Source organism: Anas platyrhynchos, chromosome 6 (genome assembly GCF_047663525.1).
Source record: "Anas platyrhynchos isolate ZD024472 breed Pekin duck chromosome 6, IASCAAS_PekinDuck_T2T, whole genome shotgun sequence".
NCBI classification, from domain to species: Eukaryota; Metazoa; Chordata; class Aves; order Anseriformes; family Anatidae; genus Anas; species Anas platyrhynchos.
Genome location: NC_092592.1, coordinates 41,719,072 through 41,738,290, shown reverse-complemented (window position 1 = coordinate 41,738,290; position 19,219 = coordinate 41,719,072). Strand labels below are relative to the sequence as shown.

Here is a 19,219-nt window from a genome sequence, read left to right as displayed (position 1 = left end):
AGCTCTTTCCTGTGGGCAGTTCCTACTATGGTATACACTCTACTGGGGACAGGAAAGATATAAAAATAAAAAATTCAAAACCCCATATCTGTAAGCTTTCAAGATTCAACAGTACACCATTCAAGCACTATGCAAACAGCTGCTCGCAAGCAGCTCAACTCTGCCAAATCCACATCTGCCAACCTCCAGAGATGACTGTGCCAGCTGTCCTTCAGTACGCACCCAGAGGCAGATGTCTATGCCAAAACCGTCTGGTCAATGTATTAGTACACCCATAGACTACCACGTTAGCTATTATCACTAACTGCCAGGCAGGACAGCTCCAGACCAAACACGTACACGCACAGGCACGCCACAAACACTACAAACAAAACACACAACACTAGGAAAACACACAACACTAGGCGCAAGAGAAAGCGACCCCCAGAGGAAAGCCCTACGACAACAGCAAGTCAGAACAGGTGCTCTGCACCAGACCCAAGGAGAGACTCAAATGTCACCACACGCGACTGGAAGCAACTGCCAGAACTGGGATGATGGAGGCCTAAAAAGCCTGCCTTCAAGACAAGAGACCAGAAGGATGGGGACTGAAAACCCCCTAAGAAGACACTTAGGAAATCAATTCCCAAGCAAGAGCTCCTGATGCGGCCCAGATGACTTCTGCAAGAGTGAGGATGGAAACAGACGCGATCTCAAACCGAGTATGATGCACAAGACCTGAAACAGATCTGCACTTCAAGCAGCGACTGCAAGACAAGAAGTGCTTGCATCAGCCCTATGATGACGAAACAAGCATTTAGGGCCTTTGGTGTGGCTACAAAGTTGCACGTCATGTCTGTCCAGTGGAAGAAGGCAATGAGAATATCAAGACCTGAAGAGCACGTAACATATGATGATCATATCAGGAAATGTTTGATACAAAAAACTATTAATCGCATAGTAGAAGTGATCCCCTTAAGCTCCCACTGCAACACAAGCGTTGTTCAGCTCCCAGTTCAACATCAGTATTATTCTGAGGAGGTCAAGTGTTCAATACCTTTGGGATGGCTTCCCGAGGCCTGCCGGGCACCAAGAGCAACAGCACAGTACAGCACAGACAACACAGATGACAAGCTGGGACTGCCCTGCCTGGCACGCGCTCACATTGTACGTGACTGAACTCCCCACACATAATCTCTCTGCCTGACCTGATCAATCCTGAAAGGCCCCATCCAAAGCAATGACTTAAAAGCACAGACCCTCGCCCTATGGGTGCATTCACAACCCCAACTCAAACATAGCATTTGCCCCCCCCCCCCCCCACTGACGCCCCCAAATTAGCTTGGGAATGCTGGGAGGCAGGTTCCATCCTCACCAAGGAACACAAAGGCCAGCCAGGACATTGCTTGAGGCACAAGGCTCCTCTTCACCTGCAGAAATGAAGTGCCATCAGGCGCCAGCACACTAGCCAAATTTCTTCCAGTGAAACAACCTCCTCAGAAACAAAACAGTAGTCAACTGACCTGCTCTGCTACTGAAATCAGATAGACACCCTTTAAACAACTCCCCACCTCCCTCTGCCAACCACTCCACAACACACAGTATTTCCCCCTGGACTTAATTCTCAGGGCTCAGAATCCACTATCAATGTGCACCACAGAGGCCAGCTAGGATGTTCCCTGGACCTTCTTCGTCCCTGCAAAAGAGGAGTCACCCAGAGATGCACCAAGAGACTACTACAGCAAAAACAATACCCGTTTTCCAAATTTTCTCCACTCACCTTCCCGATCCAGGCCTAGCGCTTCCATTCACTGTGTTGAGCCAAGGTAACAGGACTTAGTCCAAGAAGAACAGAAACGTGACAATCCACAAAACAGTCTATACCCACTCCTTTCGTCCCCTACTGCAACAGCCAAGAAGCCCCAGAGCCACGTGGCCGAACCCAGTACCACCGCTTCACTCACCTAACATCCCCAGGAGATGCATCATGCTCCCAGCTCCTCTTGTGCTCCGAGCATCTCCAGCATTTCAGGAACTGGAACCGCTGACGTCTGGCACATGTCAGAAACATGGCAGGAGACGTACTCTGCTGTCCCAAGGCACTTGCAAAGCCGGCCCAACAGGTGAAGCAGAATAACACAGTCCACCGACCAACTCGGGGCCCCCACTGCTGTCCACTCACCCTCATGCTTCGTTCAAGTTTCCGTGCCTATGCCCTGAGCTACAAGAAACAAAGAGAGAAGGTCACAACCACGATGGATACGCAAACAGTGCAGCTCCTAGCAGAGGACTCAAACACAGACACCAGAGCCAGACAAACAAAAAAAACCCTCAAGTACAAAAAAGGCCAAAAGGCCATGAATGCATAGCAGCCCCGGCAGGGGTAATGACAGACATACCCTTTGCAGATGAAAAAGGTGACCCTGCTCAGTCTCTTGGTAATACTGCACCAACACGGTCAAGCCTCTTCTAGCATGTAATCAAGCTGGTTTTAGTTCTCTGGAGAGTTACACAAGTGGGTTGATTCATCTGGAGATTAAAATACAGATCAAAAACAGAAGCATATCCCACCATCCCAAAAAACAGTGAGCTAGCAACCTCTACTAAATATCCCTCTATTAAGTGAATTCCAAGCACTTAGAATTCCAGAAACCCATAGACTCCAGCCTGCCTAGAGAACCCTGAAACTGACTGAAGGAAAAACAAAGCACTGCCCCCAAAGAGCAGCCCAGGCAGAAGGAGCTCTCTCATGGCATACTTGGGGCTCATATACCTTTTGGTCCCACCCAGCACCCAAACGCAATCACCTGGAAAAGGGGAGGGGCAAAGCACAAGAAAGTAGAAAGAGGAAGAGCAGCAGCTGTGGTTTATTTACTTATTTATAAGGCTTAGCTCAACAGCATGCAGAGTGCAGACAAGAGAACTGGGGTGTTTCTAGAAGCAATAATCCCCATGCTTTAGCTGCAGCTTTGAATACTGAAAGGACAATACAACCACGCAAGTAAATGAAGCTTTTTCAGCTCAAATTAGCTCAAACTTTTATTTACACAGAAAGAAAGACCTAGGAGCAGAACAGATTGTACACCAACAAAATCAATTCCGTTCCACTCACAGGAAAAAATCACTTACTTCAGTAGGCTATCAGAACCAAAAGGCTATGCTGATGGGTCAAAACACACTACAGGACACTGGGGCCAGGCCCTCCGCTGCACCCACTTAAAACCCATCCCTACACTCACCAAGGTGCAAGCCCAACCTAAACACAAACAGCATTTCAGCCTCAACACAGTTTTCAGAACTGCTGGAAAGCAGGCTCCATCCTCAGCAAGGCATGCTCAGACTACACAAGACAGGGCTTTGGACACCTCTTTGCCTACCAAAGAAGGCCATCATCAGCACCTGCTTTGTTCCGATTCTAAACACTAACATCACAGCCCACGTTGCCTGGGACACCTGATAAACAGAAGAGAAAGCAGCCATACCCTTTTCAAGCCATCCCTGCACGTGTCGCTCCTTGATCATCTGCAACCTCTTCTCAAATCCTCAACCGCTTCTCTAGAGAGCCTGCCACGGCACCTACAAAGCAAGATGGATACCCTTCGCACTCACCTCGTGCTACTTGGCAGTTCTGCTCCAATCCAGCTCACAACCAGCCCGCCCTTCTCGTGCTGCTCTTCAGAGTGCAGCTTGGCCCCACTCAGCCTGTGTGAGACAAATGTGAAACAAAAAGAAAAGCATAGGCTGAAGCAGCATCCAAAGACATGGCACAGCTGGGACAGTTACTCTCAGCTGCTCCCTTACATCTCCCCCCTCACCTGCCCTCAAGGAAACTGCTTCCATCTGCTCTCTTAGGCCAGCTACAACACCCCTGAAATATAAACAGGATTTTTACTGTATTTTGTGCAGTTAACTTACTGCAGTGACAACTGCACCCCTAAAGTACCTGCTACATCTGTTCATCCCTCACCTTGCCAAAAGCAACTACGGTCAAGTCCCGTGTTGTACACTGTGTTTCACCTTAAACAAATAAAAACAGTCACAAGAGAATCATGCAGCTGCCAGCATTAGCACCCATCCCTCAACAACACAAAAGGGACCCCATTTACAATACTATCGTTTCAAAACAGCAGCCCCCTTGCCTCAGCACCTCAGAAGTAGATCAAGCCAGTCACCTAGCTGCCTACCGAGTGCTGGACAGTTCCAGAAGGAGCTCTTTCCATGACAGGTTCCTCCAAAGGTTTACACTCTACTGGGGACAGAATAGAAATAAAAATAAAAGTTTCAAAACCCCATATCTGTAAGCTTTCAAGATTCGACAGACCTCCTCAAGCACACCGTTCAAGCACTATGCAAACAGCTGCTCACAAGCAGATATACTCTCCCAAATCTACATCTGACAACCACCAGAGATGACTGTGCCAGCTGCCCTTCAGTACGTGCCCAGACGCAGACCAGATGTCTTCGCCAAAACAGTCCAGACAATGTATTAGTACACCCATACACTGCCACATTACCTGTCATCACTAACTGCCAGGCAGGACAGCTCCACACCAAACACGTACACGCACAGGCACGCCACAAACACTACAAACAAAACACACAACACAAGGCACAAGAAAAAGTGACCCCCAGAGGAAAGCCCTACGACAACAGCAAGTCAGAACAGGCGCTCTGCACCAGACCCAAGGAGAGACTCAAATGTCACAACACGTGACTGGAAGCAACTGCCAGAACTGGGATGACGGAGGCCTAAAAAGCCTGCCTTCAAGACAAGAGACCAGAAGGATGGGGACTGAAAACCCCCCAAGGCGACACTTAGGAAATCAATTCCCAAGCAAGACCTCCTGATGCGGCCCAGATGACTTCTGCAAGAGTGAGAATGGAAACAGACGTGCATCGTATTCGGTTTGAGATCGTAAGACCTGAAACAGATCTGCACTTCAAGCAGCAACTGCAAGACAAGAAGTGCCCAGATCAGAGCCATGGGGACAAAACAAGCATTGAGGCCCTTCAGCACAGCTACCAAGTCGCCTGTCTGGCCAGTCCGGTGTAAAAAGCCAGGAGGATATCAAGACCCGAGAAGCACAGAACAGACACTGCAGAAGCAACACTACAGGACAGACAAACAGAAGGAAACTGTCCTGCCTGGCACACGCACTCACACTACAAAATAATCCTGCCTCTTCTATTAGCCTGCTGACCCAGCCACAAGCAGCCTGAACGTGACCCAGCCTCAACCACCCTCACAGTGGCACCAAGTCTATTCAGCCAGCTGGCTCCATGCTGCTCTGCCTCCCAGCTCCCATTAGCCATCTACACTCTTAGGCCAGCTACAACACCCCTGAAATATAAACAGGATTTTTTATAGTATTTTGTGCAGTTAACTAACTGCAGTGACAACTGCACCCCTAAAGTACCTTCTACATCTGCTCATCGCTCACCTTGCCAAAAGCAGCTCCAGTCAAGTCCCGTGTTGTACACAGTGTTTCACCTTAAACAAATAAAAACAGTCACAAGAGAATCATGCAGCTGCCAGCATTAGCACCCATCCCTCAACAACACAAAAGGGACCCCATTTACAATACTATCGTTTCAAAACAGCAGCCCCCTTGCCTCAGCACCTCAGAAGTAGATCAAGCCAGTCACCGAGTTGCCTACCGAGTGCTGAACAGTTCCAGAAGGAGCTCTTTCCTGTGGGCAGTTCCTACTATGGTATACACTCTACTGGGGACAGGAAAGATATAAAAATAAAAAATTCAAAACCCCATATCTGTAAGCTTTCAAGATTCAACAGTACACCATTCAAGCACTATGCAAACAGCTGCTCACAAGCAGCTCAAGTCTGCCAAATCCACATCTGCCAAACTCCAGAGATGACTGTGCCAGCTGTCCTTCAGTATGCACCCAGAGGCAGACCGGATGTCTTCGCCAACACAGTCCCATCAATGTATTAGTACACCCATAGACTACCATGTTAGCTATTATCACTAACTGCCAGGCAGGACAACTCCAGACCAAACACGTACACACAAAGGCACGCCACAAACAATACAAAGAAAACACACAATACTAGGCAAAAGAAAAAGCGACCCCCAGAGGGAAGCCCTACAGCAACAGCAAGTCAGAAGAGGCGCTCTGCACCAGACCCCAGGAGAGACTCAAATGTCACCACACGCGACTGGAAGCAACTGCCAGAACTGGGATGACGGAGGCCTAAAAAGCCTGCCTTCAAGACAAGAGACCAGAAGGATGGGGACTGAAAACCCCCCAAGGCGACACTTAGGAAATCAATTCCCAAGCAAGAGCTCCTGATGCGGCTCAGATGACTTCTGCAAGAGTGAGAATGGAAACAGACGTGCATCATATTCGGTTTGAGATCGTAAGACCTGAAACAGATCTGCACTTCAAGCAGCGACTGCAAGACAAGAAGTGCTCGGATCAGAGCCATGGGGACAAAACAAGCATTGAGGCCCTTCAGCACAGCTACCAAGTCGCCTGTCTGGTCAGTCCGGAGTAAAAAGTTAGGAGGATATCAAGACCCGAGAAGCACAGAACAGAAAATGCAGAAGCAACACTACAGGACAGACAAACAGAAGGAAACTGTCCTGCCTGGCACACGCACTCACCCTACAAAATAATCCTGCCTCTTCTATTAGCCTGCTGACCCAGCCACAAGAAGCCTGAACTTGACCCAGCCTCAACCACCCTCACAGTGGCACCAAGTCTATTCAGCCAGCTGGCTCCATGCTGCTCTGCCTCCCAGCTCCCATTAGCCACCCCACATATGCAAATACCAGGTGCCCCCCAACTTAGCTCTCAGGTTGCTGCATGGTGAAGTCCCTCCGCCTCAAGAAATGCACAGGCACTGATTGTCATCTTAGTCAACTGAAGGCTCATCATCAGCTGCAAAAACAGAGTACCAGCATTCACTAGCACGCCGGCCATGATGCCCACCTTCTCCACAATGCTGACTACTGCTGATGCAACATACGGTTCTGCTCACCTCTTGCTCTCCAAATCCAAGCTCCAACAGTGCAGCCAGTATCATCCACACCACCTGGGAAAACAAAGGGATTAAATGATCGTTGCATTCACAACACATCACCCATTGGTAGAATTTTATTGTTGTTTGTGTGTGTTTATTGTTGTTTGTTTTTTTTTGATATCTGCTTTAGCTCAACAGCATGCAGCCTGCAGACAAGAGAACTAGGGTGTTTCTAGAAGGAACAATCCCCATGCTTTTGATGCAACTTTGAATATTAAATGGACAATATGACCCAGCAATTAACTGGAACTTTCTTAACTGCAAATAGCTCAAACATTTATTTATTTATTTATTACGTAGAAAGAAAGATCTAGGAGCAGAAAAGATCATACGCCAAAACAACCAAACACCAAACAACCTTCCCTTCGCTTCCGATAAGGGATGACCAGGCTGACAACACTCACCTTCCCTCAGAGCTTCATGACATGAGGATTTCCCTTCCCTCTCCACAACTGAACCAAGCACCTGTAAAGACAAGAGAAACACACACACTGAGGCACCTCACAGCCACAGCGTACCTGCTGCAATACCTCTCTCTTCCCAGCTCTGGTACTTCAGCTGCTCACCAGCTTTAACTCAGATTCTTTGCTCACAGCAGCACAGCAAACACTGCCCGGGCCACACAACACACACTACACAAGGTACATTGCCCAACACATGCCAGCTGGAACATTCCCGCCCAACAATCAGTCGCATCACACAGGAAGGATGCCGCACACTCCTAGAAACCAAACCTTCCAGTCCTGAGCAGCTCCCCACATTCTCCTGCCAACCACACTCAGCACACACACTATTCACCCCTCAAAAAAAAAAAAAAAAAATTTAGAACATACACACACAAAAAAAAAAAAAAAAAACGAGCTCCGCAAATGCCAAAAAGACATGCACACACAGCAGCCCCGGCAGGGGTAATCACAGACTTACCCTTTGCAGATGAAAAGGTGACTCTGATACAACTCTGCTCAGTCTCTTGGTAATGCTGCATCTACGCTGCCAAGCCACATGTAGCATTCAATCAAGCTGGTTTTAGTCCTCTGGAGAATTACACAAGTGGGCTTACACATCTAGAGATTAAAATATAGCTCAAAAACAGAAGAGTATCCCACCATCCCAAAAAAACAGTGAGCCAGAAACCTCTATTAAACATCCCTCTATTGAGTGAATTCCAAGCACTTAAAAATTCTAGAAATCTATAAACTCCAGCCTGCCTAGAGAACCCTGAAACTGACTGAAGGAAAAACAAAGCACTTACCCCAAGGAGCAGCCCAGGCAGAAGGAGCTCTCTGATACCATGCCTGGGGCTCATATACCATTTGGCCCCGCCCAGCACCCAAACCCAATCACCTGGAAAAGAGGAGGGGCAAAGCACAAAGAAGTAGAAAAAAAGCAGGAGCAGCAGCAGCTGTTTTTTATTATTTTCTTTGTTTTTTTTAAGATCTGCTTTACTTGAAAAACATGCAGAGGGCAGACAGGAGACCTAGGGTGTTTCTAGAAGCAACAATCCCTATGCTTTTGCTGCAGCTTTTAACATTGAAAGGACAACATGACCAGGCCAGTAAATAGAACTTTTTCAAATGGAATTACGTCAAACAGGTTCATCATCACTTGCAAAAACAGAGAACCAGCATTCACTAGCACGCCAGCACTGACACCCACCTCCTCCGCAACGCTGACTACTACTGATGCAACATGCTACTGTGCAATACCTCTCTGTTCCCAGCTCCTTTACCTCATCTGCTCACTACGTTTACCTGAGAAGTGTGCCCGAACAGACTTATTCTGCAGAGATGAAGAAGGTGGCCCTCCTCACTCTCTTGGCACTACTGCACTTATGCACTCAAGGAACCATACCCCACGGTTTCCCAAAAACAACGTACCTGGCAACCCCTCATAAACCTACTTCTAATACGTCAATTCAAGGACATAAAGCCTAGAAGGCTTTATGGTCTAAAGACTCGACAGACAGAAAACCCACAGGCAAAAGCTCCAGAAATATAACAAACTGTCCCTAAACTTGAAACAGACTACCCCTTACGTGCCCACTGCTGCCATTTTCAGACACATGCTCACACAGGGAGCTTCCATCATACATTTCAACTAAACCCTGCTCCATCACTTTAACAGCAAGGTTGTAACTTTGATAATATTTGACATACAGGCAAAGAATCACAGAAAGCCCCGTAATTCTGCAAAAATCAGAAGGGACCCAGAACCACAAAGCAAACACACAAAGTAACATCACCATACCATCCGTAAAACTGCCATAACAACTACTCACCTGAGGAAGAGCTGCGTGCAATACAGGCACCTACTACTAGATCGCTTTACAGTGACAGATCCTACCAGTTACCAACTCAAAAAGATATGCGTACCGGTTTCTACTGGAAAACGCATCAGTCCATAGACTCTGACCCACCTAAAGAACCCTGCAACTGACTGAAGGAAAAACAAAGCGCTTACCCCAAAAAGCAGCCCAGGCAGAATGAGCTCTGTCATGGAATATCTGCAACTCAGTTACCACTAGGTCCCACCTGGAACCTGAAGCCAATCACCTGGGAAAGTGCAAGGGGGAAAGCACAAAAAAAAAAAAAAAAAAATCAGAAAGGAGCAGTAGCTGTGGTTTCTTTATTCATTTATATGGCTTAGCTCAACAGCATGCAGAGTGCAGACAGGAGAGCTAGGGTGTTTCTAGAAACAAAAATCCCCATGCTTTTGCTGCAGCTTTGAATATTAAAAGGACAAACTGACCAAGAAAGTAACTGATTTTTTTTTCCATCTGGAATTAGCTCGATCTTTTATTTACATAAAAAGAAAAATCTAGGAGGAGAACAGATTACATGGAAAAAAAAACAATTCCATTCCACTCACAGGAAAAATCACTTACTTCAGTAGGCTACCTGAGAACCAGAAGGCTATGCTGATGGGTCAAAACACACTACAGGACACTGGGGTTCAGTCCCTCCGCTGCACCCACTTAAAACCCATCCCTACACTCATCAAGGTGCAACCCCAACAGAAAAAAAACAGAAAGCATTTCACCACCTGCTTTGTTCCGATTCTAAAGACTAACATCACAGCCCACGTCGCCAGTGACACCTGATAAACAGAAGAGAAAGCAGCCATACCGTTTTCAAGCCATCCCTGCACGTGTCGCTCCTTGATCATCTGCAACCTCTTCTCAAATCCTCAACCGCTTCTGTGGAGAGCCTGCCACGGCACCTGCAAAGCAAGATGGATACCCTTCGCACTCACCTCGTGCTACTTGGCCGTTCTGCTCCAATCCAGCTCACAACCAGCCCGCCCTTCTCGTGCTGCTCTTCAGAGTGCAGCTTGGCCCCACTCAGCCTGTGTGAGACAAATGTGAAACAAAAAGAAAAGCATAGGCTGAAGCAGCATCCAAAGCCACAGCACAGTGGGACAGTTACTCTCAGCTGCTCCCTTACCTCAGCCCCCTCACCTGCCCTCAAGGAAGATGCTTCCATCTGCTCTCTTAGGCCAGCTACAACACCTCTAAAATAAAAACAGGATTTTTACTGTATTTTGTGTAGTTCAGTAACTGCAGTGACAACTGCACCCCTAAAGTACCTGCTACATCTGTTCATCGCTCACCTTGCCAAAAGCAGCTCTGGTCGTCAAGTCCCGTGTTGTACACTGTGTTTCACCTTAAACAAATTAAACAAAAGTTGCCTACCAAGTGCTGAACAGTGCCAGAAGGAGCTCTTTCCCATGACAGGTTCCTCCTAGGGTTTACACTCTACTGGGGACAGGAAAGAAATAAAAATAAACATTTCAAAACCCCATATCTGTAAGCTTTCAAGATTCGACAGACCTCCTCAAGCACACCGTTCAAGCACTATGCGAACAGCTGCTCACAGATATACTCTCCCAAATCCCCATCTGCCAACCACCAGACATGATTGTGCCAGCTGCCCTTCAGTACGTGCCCAGAGGCAGACCAGATGTCTTCGCCAACACAGTCCAGACAATGTATTAGTACACCCATGCACTGCCACGTTACCTGTCATCACTAACTGCCAGGCAGGACAGCTCCGGACCAAACACGTACACACACAGGCATGCCACAAACACTACAAACAAAACACACAACACAAGGCACAAGAAAAAGTGACCCCCAAAAAGAAAGCCCTACAGCAACAGCACGTCAGAACAGGTGCTCTGCACCAGACCCCAGGAGAGACTCAAATGTCACAACACGCGACTGGAAGCAACTGCCAGAACTGGGATGATGGAGGCCTAAAAAGCCTGCCTTCAAGACAAGAGACCAGAAGGATGGGGAGTGAAAACCCCCTAAGACAACTCTCAGGAGATCAATTCCCAAGCAAGAGCTCCTGATGCGGCCCAGATGACTTCTGCAAGAGTGAGGATGGAAACAGACGCGATCTCCAACCGAATATGATGCACAAGACCTGAAACAGATCTGCACTTTCGAGCACTTCTTGTCTTGCAGTCACTGCTTGATCAGAGCCATGATGACAAAACAAGCATTGAGGCCCTTCTGCACTGCTACCAAGTCACCTGTCTGGTCAGTCCAGTGTAAAAAGCCAGGAGGATATCAAGACCCGAGAAGCACAGAACAGACACTGCAGTAGCAAACAGGACAGACGAACAGAAGGAAACTGTCCTGCCTGGTGCACGCACTCACGCTACAAAATAATCCTGCCTCTTCTATTAGCCTGCTGACCCAGCCACAAGCAGCCTGAACGTGACCCAGCCTCAACCACCCTCACAGTGGCACCAAGTCTATTCAGCCAGCTGGCTCCATGCTGCTCTGCCTCCCAGCTCCCATTAGCCACTCCAGATATGCAAATACCAGGTGCCCCACAACTTAGCTCTCAGGTTGCTGCATGGTAAAGTCCCTCCGCCTCAAGAAATGCACAGTCACCCATTGTCATCTTAGTCAATTGCCAGGCTCATCATCAGCTGCAAAAACAGAGTACCAGCATTCACTAGCACGCTGGCCATGATGCCCACCTTCTCCACAATGCTGACTACTGCTGATGCAACATACGGTTCTGCTCACCTCTTCCTCTCCAAATCCAAGCTCCAACAGTGCAACCAGTATCATCCACTCCACCTGGGAAAACAAAGGGATTAAATGATCGTTGCAATCACAACAAGTCAGCCAATAGTGTTTTTTGTTGTTGTTGTTGTTTTGTGTGTGTTTTCTTTATTTCTTTTTTTTAAATCTGCCTTACCTCAACAGCATGCAGAGCACAAACAAGAGAACTGGGGTGTTTCTAGAAGCAACAATCCCCATGCTTTTGCTGCAGCTTTTAACATTGAAAGGAAAATATGACCCAGCAAGTAACTGGAACTTTCTTAACTGGAATTAGCTCAAACTTTTTTTTTTTTTTTCTAACTTAGAAAGAAAAATCTAGGAGCAGAACAGATTATACGCCAACAAAATCAATTCCATTCCACCCAAAGGAAAAAGCACATACTCTCATCCCCTCCTGTACCTCAGCCGCCTGCCTGCCCCACATGGCACATGCTACCATCTGTTCTCTTCACCCACTTATAGCACCTCTAAAAGGCAAACTGGAATTTTACTCTACTGGATGTAGGAAAATAACTGCAGTGACAACCACACCCCCAAAATTAACAGCTACCTCTGCTCATTACGCACCAGAGTCACTGCAGAAGCAGCTCGGGTTGAGACGTCCTGCACTGCGCACTACACACTGCATTTCAGCCTAATGAAAGGCAAAACACAGGCAGAAGATAAACATTCAGCTGCCAGCAGTAGCACCCATCCCTCAACAACAAAAGCGACCCCAGCTTTACTTTTATCCTTTCAAAACAGCAGGCCACTTGCCTCTGTACCTGAAAAGTAGGTCCAAGCTTGAAAGGAGCGGCCAGCATCACCCACGCCACCTGGGAACACAAAAGAATACAATGACCACGGTGCTGGCAAGCACCCACCTGCCACACTGCTCCTCTATCCCAAACAGCCTCACCTCGGACCCTCACAGGGAAACACCTGAGCGTCTTCCCTTTGCTTCCGATAAGGGATGACATGGCTGACACCACTCACCTTCCCTCAGAGCTTCGTGACATGAGGATTTCCCTTCCCTCTCCACAACTGAACCAAGCACCTGTAAAGACAAGAGAAACACACACACTGAGGCACCTCACAGCCACAGCGTACCTGCTGCAATACCTCTCTCTTCCCAGCTCTGGTACTTCAGCTGCTCACCAGCTTTAACTCAGATTCTTTGCTCACAGCAGCACAGCAAACACTGCCCGGGCCACACAACACACACTACACAAGGTACATTGCCCAACACACACCAGCTGGAACATTCCCGCCCAACAATCAGTCGCATCACACAGGAAGGATGCCGCACACTCCTAGAAACCAAACCTTCCAGTCCTGAGCAGCTCCCCACATCCTCCTGCCAACCACACTCAGCACACACACTATTCACCCCTCAAAAAAAAACCAAAAATTTAGAACATACACACACAAAAAAAAAAAAAAAAACAAGCTCCGCAAATGCCAAAAAGACATGCACACACAGCAGCCCCGGCAGGGGTAATCACAGACTTACCCTTTGCAGATGAAAAGGTGACTCTGATACAACTCTGCTCAGTCTCTTGGTAATGCTGCATCTACGCTGCCAAGCCACATGTAGCATTCAATCAAGCTGGTTTTAGTCCTCTGGAGAATTACACAAGTGGGCTTACACATCTAGAGATTAAAATATAGCTCAAAAACAGAAGAGTATCCCACCATCCCAAAAAAACAGTGAGCCAGAAACCTCTATTAAACATCCCTCTATTGAGTGAATTCCAAGCACTTAAAAATTCTAGAAATCTATAAACTCCAGCCTGCCTAGAGAACCCTGAAACTGACTGAAGGAAAAACAAAGCACTTACCCCAAGGAGCAGCCCAGGCAGAAGGAGCTCTCTGATACCATGCCTGGGGCTCATATACCATTTGGCCCCGCCCAGCACCCAAACCCAATCACCTGGAAAAGAGGAGGGGCAAAGCACAAAGAAGTAGAAAAAAAGCAGGAGCAGCAGCAGCTGTTTTTTATTATTTTCTTTGTTTTTTTTAAGATCTGCTTTACTTGAAAAACATGCAGAGAGCAGACAGGAGACCTAGGGTGTTTCTAGAAGCAACAATCCCTATGCTTTTGCTGCAGCTTTTAACATTGAAAGGACAACACGACCAGGCCAGTAAATAGAACTTTTTCAAATGGAATTACGTCAAACAGGTTCATCATCACTTGCAAAAACAGAGAACCAGCATTCACTAGCACGCCAGCACTGACACCCACCTCCTCCGCAACGCTGACTACTACTGATGCAACATGCTACTGTGCAATACCTCTCTGTTCCCAGCTCCTTTACCTCATCTGCTCACTACGTTTACCTGAGAAATGTGCCCGGGCAGCGCCGTGCTGAAGTGTGCCCGAACAGACTTATTCTCTAGAGATGAAGAAGGTGGCCCTGCTAACTGTCTTGGCACTACTGCACTTACGCAGTCAAGGAACCGTACCCCACGGTTTCCCAAGAACAACGTACCTGGCAACCCCTCATAAACGAACTTCTAATACGTAAATTCAAGGACATAAAGCCTAGAAGGCTTTATGGTCTAAAGACTCGACAGACAGAAAACACACAGGCAAAAGCTCCAGAAATATAACAAACTGTCCCTAAACTTGAAACAGACTACCCCTTACGTGCCCACTGCTGCCATTTTCAGACACATGCTCACACAGGGAGCTTCCATGATACACTTCTCCTAAACCCTGCTCCATCACTTTGACAGCAAGGTTGTAACTTTGATAATATTTGACATACAGGCAAAGAATCACAGAAAGCCCCGTAATTCTGCAAAAATCAGAATGGACCCAGAACCACAAAGCAAACACACAAAGTAACATCACCATACCATCCGTAAAACTGCCATAACAACTACTCACCTGAGGAAGAGCTGCGTGCAATACAGGCACCTACTACTAGATTGCTTTACAGTGACAGATCCTACCAGTTACCAACTCAAAAAGATATGCGTACCGGTTTCTACTGGAAAACGCATCAGTCCATAGACTCTGACCCACCTAAAGAACCCTGCAACTGACTGAAGGAAAAACAAAGCGCTTACCCCAAAAAGCAGCCCAGGCAGAATGAGCTCTGTCATGGAATATCTGCAACTCAGTTACGACTAGGTCCCACCCGGAACCTGAAGCTAATCACCTGGCAAAGTGCAAGGGGAAAGCACAAAAAAAAAAAAAAACAGAAAGGAGCAGAAGCTGTGGTTTCTTTATTCATTTATATGGCTTAGCTCTACAGCATGCAGAATGAAGACAGGAGAACTAGGGTGTTTCTAGAAACAAAAAATCCCCATGCCTTTGCTGCAGCTTTGAATATTAAAAGGACAAACTGACCAGAAAGTAACTGATTTTTCCATCTGGAATTAGCTCGATCTTTTATTTACATAAAAAGAAAAATCAAGGAGCAGAACTGCTTACACCCAAAAAAAAAAAGTCAATTGCATTCCACTCACAGGAAAAATCACTTACTTCAGTAGGCTACCTGAGAACCAAAAGGCTATGCTGATGGGTCAAAACACACTACAGGACACTGGGGCCAGGCCCTCCGCTGCACCCACTTAAAACCCATCCCTACACTCACCAAGGTGCAACCCCAACACAAAAAAAACAGACACAGCATATCATATCAGCACCTGCTTTGTTCCGATTCTCGAGAACTAACATCACAGCCCACATTGCCTGGGACACCTGATAAACAGAAGAGAAAGCAGCCATACCCTTTTCAAGCCATCCCTGCACGTGTCGCTCCTTGATCATCTGCAACCTCTTCTCCAATCCTCAACCGCTTCTGTGGAGAGCCTGCCATGGCACCTGCAAAGCAAGACGGATACCCTTCGCACTCACCTCGTGCTACTTGGCAGTTCTGCTCCAATCCAGCTCACAACCAGCCCGCCCTGCTCGTGCTGCTCTTCAGAGCGCAGCTTGGCCCCTCTGAGCCTGCGCGACACACCTGTGAAACAAAAAGAAAAGCACAGGCTGAAGCAGCATCCAAAGACACAGCACAGCTGGGACAGTTACTCTCATCTGCTCCCTTACCTGCCCTCGATGCAGATGCTTCCATCTGCTCTCTCAGGCCAGCTACAACACCCCTGAAATATAAACAGGATTTGTACTGTACTTTGTGTAGTTAAGTAACTGCAGTGACAACAGCGCTCATCGCTCACCTTGCCAAAAGCAGCTATGGTCATCAAGTCCCGTGTGGTACACTGTGTTTCACCTTAAACAAATGAGAACAGTCACAACAGAATCAATCATTCAGCTGCCAGCATTAGCACCCATCCCTCCACAACAAAAGGGACCCCATTTACAATATTATCATTTCAAAACAGCAGCCCCCTTGCCTCAGCACCTCATAAGTAGATCAAGACAGTCACCAAGTTGCCTATCGAGTGCTGAACAGTTCCAGAAGGAGCTCTTTCCTGTGACAGGTTCCTCCAAAGGTTTACGCTCTACTGGGGACAGGAAAGAAATAAAAATAAACGTTTCAAAACCCCATATCTGTAAGCTTTCAAGATTCGACAGACCTCCTCAAGCACACCGTTCAAGCACTATGCACACAGCTGCTCACAAGCAGATATACTCTCCCAAATCCCCAGCTGCCAACCACCAGAGATGACTGTGCCAGCTGCCCTTCAGTACGTGCCCACAGGCAGACCGGATGTCTTCGCCAACACAGTCCCATCAGTGTATTAGTACACCCATGCACTGCCATGTTAATCACTAACTGCCAGGCAGGACAGCTCCAGACCAAACACGTACACACACAGGCACGCCACAAACACTACAAACAAAACACACAACAGTAGGCGCAAGAGAAAGTAACCCCCAAAAAGAAAAGCCCTACGGCAACAGCAAGTCAGAACAGGTGCTCTGCACCAGACCCTACGAGAGACTCAAATGTCACCACACGCGACTGGAAGCAACTGACAGAACTGGGATGGTGGAGGCCTAAAAAGCCTGCCTTCAAGACAAGAGACCAGAAGGATGGGGACTGAAAACCCCCTAAGACAACTCTCAGGAAATCAATTCCCAAGCAAGAGCTCCTGATGCGGCCCAGATGACTTCTGCAAGAGTGAGGATGCAAACAGATGTGCATCATATTCGGTTGGAGATCCCAAGACCTCACACCGATCTGTAGTTCAAGCAGCGACTGCAAGACAAGAAGTGCTCAGATCACAGCCACGATGACAAAGCAAGCATTGAGGCCCTTCAGCACCGCTACCAAGTCGCCTGTCTGGTCAGTCCTGTGTAAAAAGCCAGGAGGATATCAAGACCCGAGAAGCACGGAACAGACACTGCAGAAGCAACACCACAAGACAGACAAACTGAAGCAAACTGTCCTGCCTGGCGCACGCACTCATGCTACAAAATAATCCCACTGCTTCTATTAGCCTGGCGACCCAGCCACAAGCACCCTGAACGTGACCCAGCCTGAACCACCCTCACAGTGGCACCAAGTCTATTCAGCCAGCTGGCTCCATGCTGCTCTGGCTCCCAGCTCCCATTAGCCACCCCAGATATGCAAATACCAGGTGCCCCCCAACTTAGCTCTCAGGTTGCTGCATGGTAAAGTTCCTCCGCCTCAAAAAATACACAGGCACCGATTGTCATCTTAGTCAATTGAAGGCTCATCATAGGCTGCGAAAACAGAGTACCAGCATTCACTAGCACGCCAGCCATGATGGCCACCTGCTCCACAATGCTGACTACTGCTGATGCAACACACGGTTCTGCTCACCTCTTCCTCTCCGAATCCAAGCTCCAACAGTGCAGCCAGTATCATCCACACCACCTAGGAAAACAAAGGGATTAAATGATCGTTGCGTTCACAAGTGACCCAATGGTGGGTTTTTTTATTATTGTTTTTTGTGTGTGTTTCCTGTTTTTTGGTTTTTTTTTTGAAATCTGCTTTTGCTCAACAGCATGCAGACTGCAGACAAAAAAATTGGGGTGTTTCTAGAAGCAACACTCCCCATGCTTTTGCTGCAGCTTTTAACATTGAAAGGACAACACGACCCAGCAAGTAACTGGAACTTTTTCAAATGGAATTAGCTCAAACTTTTATTTGCATTGAAAAAAAATCTAGGAGCAGAACAGATTATATGCCAAAAAAATTAATTCCATGCCATCCCCGGGAAAAAAATCACACACTCTTGTTGCGAAGCACGGACGAAAGCACGACAGACACCAGCAGAGTCAGATCACGCTTCACCATTTTATTGCCCGAATAGCCTAACTTTTATAGTGAACTTTACAGGGGTGGACAGTGTTTCACACAAGATTATTGGTCAAAAGCACTCAGAAAAACCGTTAAGAAAATAACACCACCTGCAAGAAAAGAACCCCCCTTTTGATTAGAAGTTAGGAAAACAACCCCCTTGGTGCTTAACGGTCACGTAGGCCTAGTCCTTGAGGCCAGCTGCTGATAACAATATTTTCTGAGTTCCTTAATTGGGTGATGTGGGAGTCATTGCCCTGGGAGCTTCTCACAGTTCCTCTGGCAGCTTGGTTTGCTCAGCTACAGCAGGCCCTGAGATTTCTAAGGCCTACCCCTGGTTGCTTAAGGCAAGCTTAGATCGAACAATTATGCTAATTCCCAACATACTCTCATCCCCTCCTGTACCTCAGCCGCTTGCCTGCCCCACGTGGCACATGCTTCCATCTGTTCTCTTCACCCACTTATAGCACCTCTAAAAGGCAAACTAGAATTTTACTCTATTGAATGTAGGAAAATAACTGCAGTGACAACCGCACCCCAAAAAAACCAGCTACCTCTGCTCATCACGCACCAGAGTCACTGCGGAGGCAGCTGGTTGAGACATCCTGCACTGCACACTGCATTTCAGCCTGAACAAAGGAGAAAGGCAGGAAGAATATAAACATTCAGCTGCCAGCAGTAGCACCCATCCCTCAACAACATAAACGACCCCAGCTTTACTTTTATCCTTTCAAAACAGCAGGCCACTTGCCTCTGGACCTGCAAATTAGGTCCAAGCTTGAAAGGAGCGGCCAGCATCATCCACGCCACCTGGGAACACAAAAGGATACAATGACCGCGGTGCTTGCAAGCACCCACCTGCCACACTGCTCCTCTATCCCAAACAGTCTCACT

General features: G+C 47.5%; 1 long non-coding RNA gene across 1 annotated transcript; it reads right to left on the bottom strand.

Moving 5' to 3' along the window:
- Window positions 1-8,501: 8,501 nt before the first annotated feature.
- LOC140002766 (uncharacterized) lies at window positions 8,502-14,399 on the bottom strand. Its single transcript, XR_011810282.1, has 9 exons — window positions 13,925-14,399; window positions 13,597-13,706; window positions 13,080-13,140; window positions 12,869-12,919; window positions 12,672-12,738; window positions 12,066-12,119; window positions 10,634-11,965; window positions 10,150-10,243; window positions 8,502-9,576 (listed from the first exon to the last, which is right to left on the bottom strand). It is a non-coding gene; the product is annotated as an uncharacterized lncRNA (long non-coding RNA).
- Window positions 14,400-19,219: the final 4,820 nt, after the last annotated feature.